Here is a 16,479-nt window from a genome sequence, read left to right on the forward strand (position 1 = left end):
TGAGCCCAAAAATGTATTGTATGCTGCTGCATAAATTATGAAATATGCCAGGGAGATATAAAAGACCGCTGTGCCACCCTAATAATCTGGTCTATTTACCCTTCTTAATTCCACCTACTGTTCGGATTTAGTCGTGCACTTGAAGCCTATAACCTTTTTTAGAGAAATGCAAACATTGAATATTGTAATATTTATCCTACGTTTCTGACTTGGTGTACAGGGAGAACACTGTAAGAATGGCCCATATTCTGAATTTTGTCGCTGTACATTTCAAAAGTGTTAAACAAATAGTTATATTGACTATGTCTGTCCTAGCTTGCTCATTCATGTCTTAATTGAAAGTACAGATTGCCTCTTATCTGCTTCTTATCCCCTTATGCCATATATGTACATCTCAATTGTCAGTTGAAACCACATTTGTTTAAGCAAGTCCGCCATATCAGCTATGTTCTTTTAAAAGGCAGTAAAATAAGCTGAATTAACTGATTCGCTGCCGGTCAACGTTCCTTTGATAGCCAGGTGTAGGGTGGTAAGGATTCACTCCTTTGTGCTGAAAAGAAAGCTCTGCTTTTGGAACAGCTTTATGTAGGCCCTAACAGTTTATGGGCAACATTTGTCACCTTTATAGTGTAATTAATGTGTTGTGTAGTGGCTTTGCTGGCATGCATCTAATACATTATTGTTATTGTTTTTGCCCCACAAAGATTTACATTCTACAATCGCCACTGAGAATAACTAAAAACAACAACTTTAGTGAACCTGCCTACGTATGCAACGGAGGATAGGACGCTCTGGAAGACCGGCCGCTCTGGAGGATACACATTTTATCCCGTTGACCCAAGACATCCAAATACAAATCCATATGGTGAGGACTGTATATATATATATATATATATATATATATATATATATATATATATAACATGTTGTAGAAGAAATTATGAGCTTTATTAATCACAGTCATGAATAATACGTTTGAATGATTCATATTCGATAGATGTAGGGCATTGCGACATGAGTCAGTTTCATTTTTAAAAGGCAATATGGAGGATGCACTTCATTGTGTAAAAACATCCTGCCAATGTCATGGCGAAAGGGTAAACTCTTCATTGCAGTGAGTCCATAGAAAATTGGATGTGGGAAGGGGTTTCAGAATAGCCTGACCAATCACATTGTATTAGGTTACGTGTACTGCTCTGAAAGCAAACAGAACTGAAACCAGGTGTGTATCTGCCATATTTGACCAAAATAAGACTATATTGTACTTTTAACCAAGTGAATGAGCAGAGATGACGTAGACAACAGAGGAGTTCATCGTTACATGTTGCTTATACAGGCAATAAGCATGTAATAATAATATTGAGTGAGCTAGCCTAGCAAGCAAGAATTTCACTGCACTTTTTATACATCCTGTAAACTGTGCATGTGACAAATTCAATTTAATTTGATTTTATTTGCTTTGATTTAATCTCCCAATGTATTCAACTTATATTTTAAAGCACACAGTTGAGAATGGCATTCAAGTGATTAATACAGCAATTTAAGAATTCTAAGCATCCATATCTTCTCTTGTCTAGCATTAACTGCTACCGTATATGTCCCCAAACATGAATTTTAAGCATCCATCCTCTCTAAAAATGTTGTCCTCGTAACAGCGCCTAAGGGGGAAGAATGTCCCCTGCTGTCCTGTTAACATCACTTCAATCAGATCAGAAAATGTCAACCGTGTTTTATATGGGGTTGTCTCAATCAGATTACACTCTTACTTAAATATGACAGGCGAATTTCTTAGGAGATAGTGAGTATTGTAGATTATAAGGCAGTTTTAGACCGTTCTACATTTTGGGGCCTATAGCCAATAAATATCCAGTAGGTATGACTCGTATTTATAGTAAGGTTTAGTTTATTGTCATGGTGTACATGCTTGGCATTGTACTGTTCATTTAAATAAATAACCAAATAATTACCTAAACAAATCAACCATGTGAAATCATGTGATATATTCATAAAAATATATAAAGGTTGTGTTCAAAACCATATGAGAAGATGGCTACAAATAGAATTCATGACAATTGAGCTAACCATCTTAAAAGGTTCTACCTACTGGGATAGATGACGCAATGCAGGGGTATGTAAAAACTGCTGTTTTCGAAAGTGAAAGCGATTTATGGTTTGAATTCACCGATGGCATCATCCCCCGCGACAAAGGTTGTTATTTATTTATTAGCATTTTTTGCAACCCTGAACCCTTTTCCTAAACTTAATCTACTTCTCCCAACCTGCTTCGTTACTAATTGCTTAGTATCTAGCTGCAAATAAATAAGGTCCACAATACATCTTTTAAACTACCTTTTTATATTCCAATGTCAATTTGTTTTACAACTAAATAATGAAATGGCATGTAGGCTACATGTTGTACATTTCTATAACTGCAGTGGAGCAGCTGTGTGGAGTCACACTATTATAATCATGTTCTTCTTTCTGTAACATAGTAGCTATACAATTAGTTACACGTTCCATCCCTTGGGAGAGGGGATGTAAAAAGTATGCATTTAAATGATTATACTGTAGGCTATCATGTCTACAGTATAATGCATAGGCTACTGTATTTAAAATGCATTGCGTGAAGATCACTGTGTACCTATCATTATATTATTCTCTGTTTTGATGATGTATTGGTACAAATAAGTATTTGCATAACCCATGCTTTGAGCAACATTCTTGCGCACACCTGCATACAGGAGACAGGAACGAAACAGCCTTGCAAGGTGAGGAGATGGAATTTTCAATGCTCTTTCAGTTTCCCTGTTTGACATTTCCTTTTGTGTATAGCCATAGGAAATTACATATTACCTCATCTATGATATTTCAGTGAGGGACACTATAAAGTTAGGGCACGTAGCCCAACGTTTAGAAGTAGTGTTCAGGGATTTATCAACTGACTGCACACATGGCAACTCTTAACGTGTCCTTTGTGGTACATCTTCTGTGTATAATTGTTTTTTACCCGGCTGTGTATGCTAAATGCAGTGCTCCAAAAGTGCAAAAATATTATCTTTCTCAAACTCACCAGACCCTCAATGATCTTGCCGAGGTAGGTTAATTTCCGTAACCTGTTACAAATTGACCATATTTAGAAATATGGCTCTGAACACAGGCTGTAGCATATATACTGTGAGATCACACGTTATTTATTCTAATTTAAAAATATATTATTGGAGCTTGATTCATTCATATATTCAGTTGTTTTATTGAGATATGGTGTATTTTGTGTGTGGTATAGGAGAGGTTACCAAGAGGCTGTATCCCAGAAGCTGAAAGGTTAAGGGTCCAACGTCCAACGCTTCCAATAGAGGTGATGCTCAGGAGATCATGAGTGGCTATAGTGTTTGTGTTAGTCAAGTTCAATCGCATGGTTACACGGGGTGTTATTCTGATTACAGGAGGGGGAAAAGGTTTGGACACTGAGACTTGCGTTTCAACTAGCCAGCGAGCTCTTCCAACAAAACCTAACTCTTGTGAAATGGAATTCCGTCAAACTCAGGGACCTTCAAGACCTTCTTGCTCGACAAAATATGACCTATTCGGAATGTGTACGTTCTTGGTGATGTTTATTTTTTGTTTACTGTAGCTTTTTACACTATTATTATTATTATTGTTATTCTTTTTTTTTTATGTAATCGCGTGGATATTTCTACTAATGTTGTTTGTTGTTTACTATTTCAGGTGAGAGACATGAGTGTGCATCTAAACCTTCCAATTGAGAACTACTTCAAAGAGCTGGAAGACTTTCTTTTACATGAGGTAAAACATCTAGGTTGCATTTGTTGTCAGCTGTGTTTCAAGTCTAAACTATTGAGCGGGGTGGAGTGGGCCTAGCCTATACCTATGGTGTATCATGTATTATTTTCACCTAAAATAAATATTATTTCATTTTTTTCTTTCAGCGTTTCAGCGCGTGCTCATGGGAGGTCGTGAGAGCTGAAATGGGGAGCATCATTTCACAAGCAATCAGAAATGCCAAGAAACACGTGTGAGAGTAGCGTTACTTTTAGTTCAAATCTGCATTAAAATGTAACTTTGTTTAATATATTAAGTATGCCACTGTAACCTATATATATTTATGTTATTTATCAGTGTTGCAAATAATTGCCATGTACACTATAATATTTAAATAAAAAGACAAACACGCTTTATATTGGGTTAAATTGTGCTAGCAATTTTGTAAAATTGTGTGGTGTGATGCAACCAACGACTTTTTCGTTGAAATGTCATCCTAAATAATATAAAAAGATGTCAAAATAAAAATATTCCTCCTGACAATTACACATCATCTTCAATGAAAAACAATAAAATCCTTTACAATACTCTGAATTGCTGAATTCCAGCCATACTTTCCCGCACTTTAAGACATTATCATACCACTGTAAAACATTGTTGATTCGTATAGTTATTCATAATACTTTGACAATACTTAGTTATTCATAATACTTTGGTACACAAACCACAATTACCATCCATATCCGTTAAATTGTTTAGAAATTACGGCACTTTCATACATAGGGCCCCCCTCCATTTTAGGGAAAGAAAAGTATTAGGATAAATTCACATGTGGTTATTACAGTAGTACAAATGGTTTGGTCCCATATTCATAGCACGTAATGACTACATCAAGCTTGTGACTCTACAACGTTGTTGGATGCATTTGCTATTTGTTTTGGTTGTGTTTCAGATTATTTTGTGCCAAATAGATATGAATAGTAAATCATATATTTAATGTGTGTCATTTTGGAGTCACGTTTCAAAAAATTTAAGGCAGCAGAATGTGAAAACTTTGCATAGCTGTGTACTGTAAGGGCGAGCACCAGTGTCATCGGACCCTCCTCTACGCGTTTCCCCCCTATGGTCGTGATTCAGCCCACACTGAAGATAGTGCTTCAGGAGGACTGGTCATTGGTCATTGTGGCTCCACATTGGCCCAAACTACCATTCTTATGTACAATAAAAGTGGTTTGCGTAGATCATTTACGTAGATCATTTGCGTAGGTCATTTGCCGCAGCCAGAAATTTGGAATCTGTGGGCTTGGCCCTTGAAAGGTATAAACTGACAACACAATCATGTGAGGCTTCAAACAAATCACACATTCAATTCGTGCACATATGTACATAATGCATTTCAGCAAATTTCGTGCGTTTGCTGAAACATATGATGCTCCACGAGAGGATAGATTTACGTGGTGGGCTATGGGCTTTGGTGCCAAAATAAAGGAATTGTTCCTCTGGGGGACATTTTAATGTTCATACAGGTTTTTTTTTCGAGCAGGGCCGTTTATTCTCCACCCCGAAGATGTATATGGCAACTATTTCAGCGTGTCTTATGGGAATTGATGGTGCCACTCAAGGAGCTCATCCCCTGGCGGTATGGTTTTTAAAAGGTGTGCAAAAGTTTGTAAAAACTATTCTAATAAAAGTTACACCTGTACAATGGATGAAGATACTCCAAACTATTAGATATTTTTTTATTTTCCATCAGATATTGACTGAATTATAGTAATCATTTCAAAATAATTCAATTTTTTTACTCTTGTTCTTGATTCTTGCATTTTTCTTGGTCTTTTTTATTAATTCTTGAGTGTAGGGGGCAGGATTTTCGTTTTTGGCTAAAAACGTACCCATTTGAAACTGCCTATTTCTCAGGCCCAGAAACTAGAATATGCATATAATTGTCAGATTAGGATAGAAAACACTCTAAAGTTTACAAAACTGTCTAAATACTGTCTGTGAGTATAACAGAACTGATATTGCAGGCAAAAACCTGAAGATAATCCAACAAAGAAGTGTTGTTTTTCCTGAAAGCTCTCTGTTCCATTGGATGCCTTGCCTCCATTTAAAGGGATATCAACCAGATTCCTTTTCCTATGGCTTCCTCAAGCTGTGAACAGTCTTTAGACATAGCTTCAGGATTTTATTTTGAAAAATGAGCGAGAAAGAGCCCATCGCGTCAGTGGATGACTGGGTGCCAGCAGAGTTTTTCATGCACAACAGCCTCTCTTTCGCCTACGGAAGAAGCTAGATTCCGGTTGACACATAATCGATTACATATTTGACATCTTTCTATGCACTTTACGGATACTATTTGGAATTATCGTCTGCGATCTCGTGACCGCTCAAGCCTGTGGATTTCTGAACATAACGTGCCAAACAAATGGAGGTATTTTGGATATAAAAATGATCTTTATGGAACAAAACGAACATTTATTGTGTAACTGGGAGTATCGTGAGTGCAAACATCTGAAGATCATCAAAGGTAAAGGCGTTTTAATTTATTGCTTTTCTTTCGTGACCAATTTCGTGACCAATCTACTTGGGTGCTAGCTGTTTGTAATATTTTGTCTACTGAGAGAGATGTTCTTACATAAACGCTTGGATAGCTTTCGCCGAAAATATTTATTGAAATCTGACACGCCAGGTGGATTAACAACAAGCTAAAAGTGTGTTTTGCTATATTGCACTTGTGATTTCATGAAAATTAAATATTTTTAGTAATTTATTTGAATTTGGCGCTCTGCAATTCAGCGGATGTTGTGACGGGATGTGTGTGTCAATAATTAAACGCTTTGTAATAAAATAAAGACAATTGTATGTGCTTAATTTGCAAATATACACTAGGTGTATTTGCATCAATGAATAAATCCATATAAAGATGTGGAACAGGGCTGCAAACACAAAAACTGAAACTACCAAAAAGTCCCCATATCTGAGAAAGATTTACATGGTAAATTTTATTTTTATTTATTTCACCTTTATTTAACCAGGTAGGCAAGTTGAGAACAAGTTCTCATTTACAACTGCGACCTGGCCAAGATAAAGCAAAGCAGTTCGACACATCTAACACAGAGTTAAACATGGAGTAAAACAAACATACAGTCAGTAATACAGTAGACAATAAGTACATATACAATGTGAGCAAATGAGGTGAGATAAGGGAGGTAAAGGCAATAAATAGGCCATGGTGGCGAAGTAAATTACAATATAGCAATTAAAACACTGGAATGGTAGATTTGACAGTAGATGAGTGTGCAAAGTAGGAATAATGGGGTGCAAAGGAGCTAAATAAATAAATAAATACAGTAGGGGAAGAGGTAGTTGTTTGGGCTATTTATAGATGGGCTAAGTACAGGTGCAGTGATCTGTAAGCTGCTCTGACAGCTGGTGCTTAAAGCTAGTGAGGGAGATAAGTGTTTCCAGTTTCAGAGATTTTTTGTAGTTCATTCCAGTCATTGGCAGCAGAGAACTGGAAGGAGAAGTGGCCAAATGAGGAATTGGCTTTGGGGGTGACCAGAGAGATATACCTGCTGGAACACGTGCTATGGGTGGGTGCTGCTATGGTGACCAGCAAGCAGAGATAAGGCAGGGCTTTACCTAGCAGGGTCTTGTAGATGACCTGGAGCCAGTGGGTTTGGTGACGAGTATGAAGCGAGGACCAGCCAACAAGAGTGTACAGGTCGCAGTGGTGGGTAGTATATGGGGCTTTGGTGACAAAACGGATGGCGTTGTGATAGACTGCTTCCAATTTATTGAGCATGGTATTGGAGGCTATCTTGTAAATGACATCGATGAAGTCGAGGATTGGTAGGATGGTCAGTTTTACAAGGGTGTGTTTGGCAGCATGAGTGCAGGATGCTTTGTTGCGAAATAGGAAGCCAATTCTAGATTCAACTTTGGATTGGAGATGTTTGATGTGAGTCTGGAAGAAGAGTTAACAGTCTAACAAGACACCTAGGTATTTGTAGTTGTCCACATATTCTAAGTCAGAACCGTCCAAAGTAGTGATGCTGGACGGGCGGGCAGGTGCAGGCAGCCATCGGTTGAAGATTATGCATTTAGTTTTACTTGTATTTAAGAGCAGTTGGAGGCCACGGAAGGAGAGTTGTATGGCATTGAAGCTTGTCTGGAGGGTTGTTAACACAGTGTCCAAAGAAGGGCCAGAAGTATACAGAATGGTGTCGTCTGCATAGAGGTGGATCAGAGACTCACGATAAGCAAGAGCGACATCATTAATATATACAGAGAAGAGAGTCAGCCCAAGAATTCAACCCTGTGGCACCCCCATAGAAACTGCCAGAGGCCCGGACAACAGGCACTCAGATTCGACACACTGAACTGTGTCGGAGAAGTAGTTGGTGAACCAGGCAAGGCAGTCAATTGAGAAACCAAGGCTGTTGAGTCTGCTGATGAGGATGTGGTGATTGACTGTGTCGAAAGCCTTGGCCAGGTCAATGAATACGGCTGCACAGTATTGTTTCTGATCGATGGCGGTTAAGATATCGTTTAGGACCTTGAGTGTGGCTGAGGTACACCCATGACCAGCTCTGAAACCAGATTGCATAGTGGAGAAGGTACGGTGGGATTCGAAATGGTCGGTGATCTGTTTGTTAACTTGACTTTCGGAGACCTTAGAAAGGCAGGGTAGGATAGATATCGGTCTGTAGCAGTTTGGGTCAACAGTATCCCGCAGCTGCTGATGGCCGCAGCTGCTTTCCAATCTTTGGGAATCTCAGACGACACAAAAGAGAGGTTGAACAGGCTAGTAATAGGGGTTGCAACCATTTTGGCAGATCATTTTAGAAAGAGAGGGTCCAGATTGTCTAGCCCGTCTGATTTGTGGGGGGACAGATTTTTTGGTGCAGTGTTGTTGACCGGGGTACGGGTGGCCAGGTGGAAAGCATGGCCGGCCATAGAAAAATGCTTATTGAAATTCTAAATTATGGTGGATTTATCAGTGGTGACAGTTTCCTATCCTCAGTGCAGTGGGCAGCTGGGAGGAGGTGCTCTTATTCTCCAAGGACTTTACAATGTCCCAGAACTTTTTTCAGTTTGTGTTGCAGGAAGCAATTTTCTGCTTGAAAAAGCTAACCTTGGCTTTTCTAACTGCCTGTGTATATTGGTTTCTAACTTCCCTGAAAAGTTGCATTTCACGGGGGCTGTTCGATGCTAATGCAGAACGCCACAGGATGTTTTTGTGTTGGTCAAGGGCAGTCAGATCTGGAGAGAACCAAGGGCTATATCTGTTCCTGGTTCTAAATTTCTTGAATGGGGCAAGCATATTTAATGCATATTTTTTAAAATAACCAGGCATCCTCTACTGACGGGATGAGGTCAATATCCTTCCAGGATATCCGGGCCAGGTCGATTAGAAAGGCCTGCTCGCTGATGTGTTTCAGGGAGCGTTTGATAGTGATGAGTGGAGGTCGTTTGACCGCTGGCCCATTACGGATGCAGAAAATGAGGCAGTGATCGCTGAGATCTTGGTTGAAAACAGCAGAGGTGTATTTAGAGGGAAAGTTGGTTAGCATGATACAGTGCCTTGCGAAAGTATTCGGCCCCCTTGAACTTTGCGACCTTTTGCCACATTTCAGGCTTCAAACATAAAGATATAAAACTGTATTTTTTTGTGAAGAATCAACAACAAGTGGGACATAATCATGAAGTGGAACGACATTTATTGGATATTTCAAACTTTTTTAACAAATCAAAAACTGAAATATTGGGCGTGCAAAATTATTCAGCCCCTTTACTTTCAGTGCAGCAAACTCTCTCCAGAAGTTCAGCGAGGATCGATGAATGATCCAATGTTGACCTAAATGACTAATGATGATAAATACAATCCACCTGTGTGTAATCAAGTCTCCGTATAAATGCACCTGCACTGTGATAGTCTCAGAGGTCCGTTAAAAGCGCAGAGAGCATCATGAAGAACAAGGAACACACCAGGCAGGTCCGAGATACTGTTGTGAAGAAGTTTAAAGCCGGATTTGGATACAAAAAGATTTCCCAAGCTTTAAACATCCCAAGGAGCACTGTGCAAGCGATAATATTGAAATGGAAGGAGTATCAGACCACTGCAAATCTACCAAGACCTGGCCGTCCCTCTAAACTTTCAGCTCATACAAGGAGAAGAATGATCAGAGATGCAGCCAGGAGGCCCATGATCACTCTGGATGAACTGCAGAGATCTACAGCTGAGGTGGGAGACTCTGTCCATAGAACAACAATCAGTCGTATATTGCACAAATCTGTCCTTTATGGAAGAGTGGCAAGAAGAAAGCCATTTCTTAAAGATATCCATAAAAAGTGTTGTTTAAAGTTTGCCACAAGCCACCTGGGAGACACACCAAACATGTGGAAGAAGGTGCTCTGGTCAGATGAAACCAAAATTGAACTTTTTGGCAACAATGCAAAACGTTATGTTTGGCGTAAAAGCAACACAGCTGAACACACCATCCCCACTGTCAAACATGGTGGTGGCAGCATCATGGTTTGGGCCTGCTTTTCTTCAGCAGGGACAGGGAAGATGGTTAAAATTGATGGGAAGATGGATGGAGCCAAATACAGGACCATTCTGGAAGAAAACCTGATGGAGTCTGCAAAAGACCTGAGACTGGGACGGAGATTTGTCTTCCAACAAGACAATGATCCAAAACATAAAGCAAAATCTACAATGGAATGGTTCAAAAATAAACATATCCAGGTGTTAGAATGGCCAAGTCAAAGTCCAGACCTGAATCCAATCGAGAATCTGTGGAAAGAACTGAAAACTGCTGTTCACAAATGCTCTCCATCCAACCTCACTGAGCTCGAGCTGTTTTGCAAGGAGGAATGGGAAAAAATGTCAGTCTCTCGATGTGCAAAACTGATAGAGACTTACCCAGAGCGACTTACAGCTGTAATCGCAGCAAAAGGTGGCGCTACAAAGTATTAACTTAAAGGGGGCTGAATAATTTTGCACGCCCAATTTTTCAGTTTTTGATTTGTTAAAAAAGTTTGAAATATCCAATAAATGTCGTTCCACTTCATGATTGTGTCCCACTTGTTGTTGATTCTTCACAAAAAAATACAGTTTTATATCTATGTTTGAAGCCTGAAATGTGGCAAAAGGTCGCAAAGTTCATGGGGGCCGAATACTTTCGCAAGGCACTGTATCTATGAAGGTGCCCGTGTTTACGGCTTTGGGGTTGTACCTGGTAGGTTCATTGATAATTTGTGTGAGATTGCGAGCATCAAGCTTAGATTGTTATCAAAAACTCATGCCAGAGTAGGCCTACACGAAACACAGCCCTTATTTGAAGTGTTTCTAAAATCCCCTATGGGGAAAATGAATGGTAGAAAAATGATTGGAACCATTTCCCTGTTTGACCGCTAGGTTTTATGGGTATTATGACACCTCCACTCTGGGGCTCTATCTCCCAGGACAAATTAGCTAGCAACAGCACGCTAGCTAAATGTCCATAAATGTTTCATGTGTGTTTCCACCTGTCCCCAAATGAACATACAGTGGGGCAAAATAGTATTTAGTCAGCCAGCAATTGTGCAAGTTCTCACACTTAAAAAGATGAGAGAGGCCTGTAATTTTCATCAACAGTGAGCCAAAATCCCAGAACCACACGGAGGGACCTAGTGAATGACCTGCAGAGAGCTGCGACCAAAGAAAAAAAGCCTACCATCAGTAACACACTACGCCGCCAGGGACTCAAATCCTGCAGTGCCAGACGTGTCCCCCTGCTTAAGCCAGTACATGTCCAGGCCCCTCTAAAGTTTTCTAAAGAGCATTTGGATGATCCAGAAGAAGATTGGGAGAATGTCATATGGTCTGATGAAACAAAAATATAACTTTTTGGTAAAAACTCAACTCGTCGTGTTTGGAGGACAAAGAATACTGAGTTGCATCCAAAGAACACCATACCTACTGTGAAGCATGGGGGTGGAAACATCATCCTTTGGGGCTGGTTTTCTGCAAAGGGACCAGGACGACTGATCCGTGTAAAGGAAAGAATGAATGGGGCCATGTATCGTGAGATTTTGAGTGAAAACCTCCTTCCATCAGCAAGGGCATTGAAGATGAAATGTGGCTGGGTCTTTCAGCATGACAATGATCCCAAACACACCGCCCGGGCAACGAAGGAGTGGCTTCGTAAGAAGCATTTCAAGGTCCTGGAGTGGCCTAGCCAGTCTCCAGATCTCAACCCCATAGAAAATCTTTGGAGGGAGTTGAAAGTCTGTGCTGCCCAGCAACAGCCCCAAAACTTCACTGCTCTAGAGGAGATCTGCATGGAGGAATGGGCCAAAATACCAGCAACAGTGTGTGAAAACCTTGTGAAGACTTACAGAAAACGTTTGACCTCTGTCATTGCCAACAAAGGGTATATAACAAAGTATTGAGATAAACTTTTGTTATTGACCAAATACTTAATTTCCACCATAATTTGCAAATAAATTCATAAAAAATCCTACAATGTGATTTTCTGGATTTTGTTTTCTAATTTTGTCTGTCATAGATGATGTGTACCTATGATGAAAATTACAGGCCTCTCTCATCTTTTTAAGTGGGAAAACTTGCACAATTGGTGGCTGACTAAATACTGTTTTGCCCCACTGTATACTGAATGAAAATATAAACATCATGTACAGTGTTGGTCCCATGTTTCATAAGCTGAAATAAAAGATCCCATAAATGTTCCATAAATTCATTTTTTTCTCAACTTTTGTGCACAATTTGTTTACATCCCTGTTAGTGAGCATTTCTCCTTTGCCAAGATAATCCATCCACTTGACAGGTGTGGAATATCAAGAAGCGGATTAAACAACATGATCATTACACAGGTGCAACTTGTGCTGGGGACAAAAAAATGCCACTCCAATGTACAGTTTGGCAAACAACACAATGCCACAGATGTCTCAAGTTTTGAGGGAGTGTGCAAGTGGCATGCAGACTGCAGGAATGTACACAAGAGCTGTTGCCAGAGAATGTAATGTTAATTTCTCTACAAATGTCGTTTTAAAGAATTTGACTGTCTCACAACCACAGACCACATGTAACCATGCCAGCCCAGGACCTCCACAGTGGCATCTCTATCATTCTTAAATGGAAGAATTCTGGAACCACCAAGACTCTTCCTAGAGTTGGCCGCCCAGCCAAACTGAGCAATTGGGGGAAAATGTCCCTGATTGAGTCTGTACTACCAACATGCTTCAAGCAGACCACCATAGTCCCTGTGCCCAAGAACACAAAGGCAACCTGCCTAAATGACTACAGACTCGTAGCACTCACGTCCATAGCCATGAAGTGCTTTGAAAGGCTGGTAATGGCTCACATCAACACCATTATCCCAGAAACCCTAGACCCACTCCAATCTGCATACCGCCCAAACAGATGCACAGATGATGCAATCTCTATCGCACTCCACACTGCCCTTTCCCACCTGGACAAAAGGAACACCTACCTAACACCTAATGCTGTTCATTGGCTACAGCTCAGCGTTCAACACCATAGTACCCTCAAAGCTCATCACTAAGCTAAGGATCCTGGGACTAAACACCTCCCTCTGCAACTGGATCCTGGACTTCCTGACAGCCCGCCCCCAGGTGATGAGGGTAGGTAGCAACACATCTGCCACGCTGATCCTCAACAATGGAGCTCCCAAGGGGTGCGTGCTCAGTCCCCTCCTGTACTCCCTGTTCACCCAGGACTGCATGGCCAGGCACGACTCCAACACCATCATTAAGTTTGCTGACGACACAACAGTGGTAGGCCTGATCACCGACAACGAAGAGAGCCTATAGGGAGGAGGTCAGAGACCTGGCCTGGTGGTGCCAGAATAATAACCTATCCCTCAATGTAACCAAGACTAAGGAGATGATTGTGGACTACAGGAAAAGTAGCACCGAGCACGTCCTCATTACCATCGACGGGGCTGTAGTGGAGCAGGTTGAGAGCTTCAAATTCCTTGGTGTCCACATCAACAACAAACTAGATTGGTCCAAACACACCAAGACAGTCGTGAAGAGGGCACGACAAAGCCTATTCTCCCTCAGGAAACTAATAAGGTTTCGCATGGGTCCTGAGATCCTCAAAAGGTTCTACATCTGCAACATAGAGAGCATCCTGACTGTTTGCATCACTGCCTGGTACGGCAATTGCTCGGCCTCCGACCGCAAGGCACTTCCAAGGGTAGTGCGTACGGTCCAGTACATCACTGGGGCAAAGCTGCCTGCCATCCAGGACCTCTACACCAGGCGTTGACAGAGGAAGGCCCTAAAAACTGTCAAAGACCACAGCCACCCCAGTCATAGACTGTTCTCTCTACTACCGCATGGCAAGCAGTACCGGAGTTCCAAGTCCAGGACAAAAAGGCTTCTCAACAGTTTTTACCCCCAAGCCATAAGACTCCTGAACAGGTAACCAATGGTTGCCCGGACTATTTGCATTGTCTGCCCCCCCCCCCCCCTTTACGCTGATGCTACTCTCTGTTTATCTTATATGCTTAGTCACTTTAACTATACATTCATGTACATACTACCTCAATTGGCCCGACCAACCAGTGCTCCCGCACATTGGCTAACCGGGCTATCTGCATTGTGTCCCACCACCCGCCAACCCCTCTTTTTACGCTTCTGCTACTCTCTGTTCATCATATATGCACAGTCACTTTAACGATACCTACATGTACAGTGCCTTGCGAAAGTATTCGGCCCCCTTGAACTTGAATGACATTTATTGGATATTTCAAACGTTTTTAACAAATCAAAAACTGAAAAATTGGGCGTGCAAAATGATTCAACCCCCTTAAGTTAATACTTTGTAGCGCCACCTTTTGCTGCGATTACAGCTGTAAGTCGCTTGGGGTAAGTCTCTATCAGTTTTGCACATCGAGAGACTGACATTTTTTCCCATTCCTCCTTGCAAAACAGCTCGAGCTCAGTGAGGTTGGATGGAGAGCATTTGTGAACAGCAGTTTTCAGTTCTTTCCACAGATTCTCGATTGGATTCAGGTCTGGACTTTGACTTGGCCATTCTAACACCTGGATATGTTTATTTTTGAACCATTCCATTGTAGATTTTGCTTTATGTTTTGGATCATTGTCTTGTTGGAAGACAAATCTCCGTCCCAGTCTCAGGTCTTTGGCAGACTCCATCAGGTTTTCTTCCAGAATGGTCCTGTATTTGGCTCCATGCATCTTCCCATCAATTTTAACCATCTTCCCTGTCCCTGCTGAAGAAAAGCAGGCCCAAACCATGATGCTGCCACCACCATGTTTGACAGTGGGGATGGTGTGTTCAGCTGTGTTGCTTTTACGCCAAACATAACGTTTTGCATTGTTGCCAAAAAGTTCAATTTTGGTTTCATCTGACCAGAGCACCTTCTTCCACATGTTTGGTGTGTCTCCCAGGTGTCTTGTGGCGAACTTTAAACAACACTTTTTATGGATATCTTTAAGAAATGGCTTTCTTCTTGCCACTCTTCCATAAAGGCCAGATTTGTGCAATATACGACTGATTGTTGTCCTATGGACAGAGTCTCCCACCTCAGCTGTAGATCTCTGCAGTTCATCCAGAGTGATCATGGGCCTCTTGGCTGCATCTCTGATCAGTCTTCTCCTTGTATGAGCTGAAAGTTTAGAGGGACGGCCAGGTCTTGGTAGATTTGCAGTGGTCTGATACTCCTTCCATTTCAATATTATCGCTTGCACAGTGCTCCTTGGGATGTTTAAAGCTTGGGAAATATTTTTGTATCCAAATCTGGCTTTAAACTTCTTCACAACAGTATCTCGGACCTGCCTGGTGTGTTCCTTGTTCTTCATGATGCTCTCTTCGCTTTTAACGGACCTCTGAGACTATCACAGTGCAGGTGCATTTATACGGAGACTTGATTACACACAGGTGGATTGTATTTATCATCATTAGTCATTTAGGTCAACATTGGATCATTCAGAGATCCTCACTGAACTTCTGGAGAGAGTTTGCTGCACTGAAAGTAAAGGGGCTGAATAATTTTGCACGCCCAATTTTTCAGTTTTTGATTTGTTAAAAAAGTTTGAAATATCCAATAAATGTCATTCCACTTCATGATGGTGTCCCACTTGTTGTTGATTCTTCACAAAAAAATACAGTTTTATATCTTTATGTTTGAAGCCTGAAATGTGGCAAAAGGTCGCAAAGTTCAAGGGGGCCGAATACTTTCGCAAGGCACTGTATGTATATAGCCTTGCTACTCTTTTTTCAAATGTCTTTCTACTGTTGTTTTATTTTTGTACTTACACACACACACACACACACACACGCAAATACCTTTTTTTTGGCACCATTGGTTAGAGCCTGTAAGTAAGCATTTCACTGTAAGGTTTACACCTGTTGTATTCGGCGCACGTGACAAATAAACTTTGATTTGATTTTGATTTGAAAAGGGCCTTGGGCAGGGAGGTGACCAAGAACTCAATGGTCGCTCTGACAGAGATCTAAAGTTCCTCTGTGGAAATGGGAGAACCTTCCAGAGGACAACCATCTCTGCAGCACTCCAATCAGCACATTCTTGTAGAGTGGCAAGACGGAAGCCACTCCTCAGTTAAAGGCTCATGACAGCCCACTTGGAGTTTGCCAAAAGGCACCTAAAGACTCTCAGACCATGAGAAACAAGACTCTCT

The sequence above is a fragment of the Oncorhynchus clarkii genome, chromosome 12 (assembly GCF_045791955.1).
Source record: "Oncorhynchus clarkii lewisi isolate Uvic-CL-2024 chromosome 12, UVic_Ocla_1.0, whole genome shotgun sequence".
NCBI lineage: Eukaryota > Metazoa > Chordata > Actinopteri > Salmoniformes > Salmonidae > Oncorhynchus > Oncorhynchus clarkii.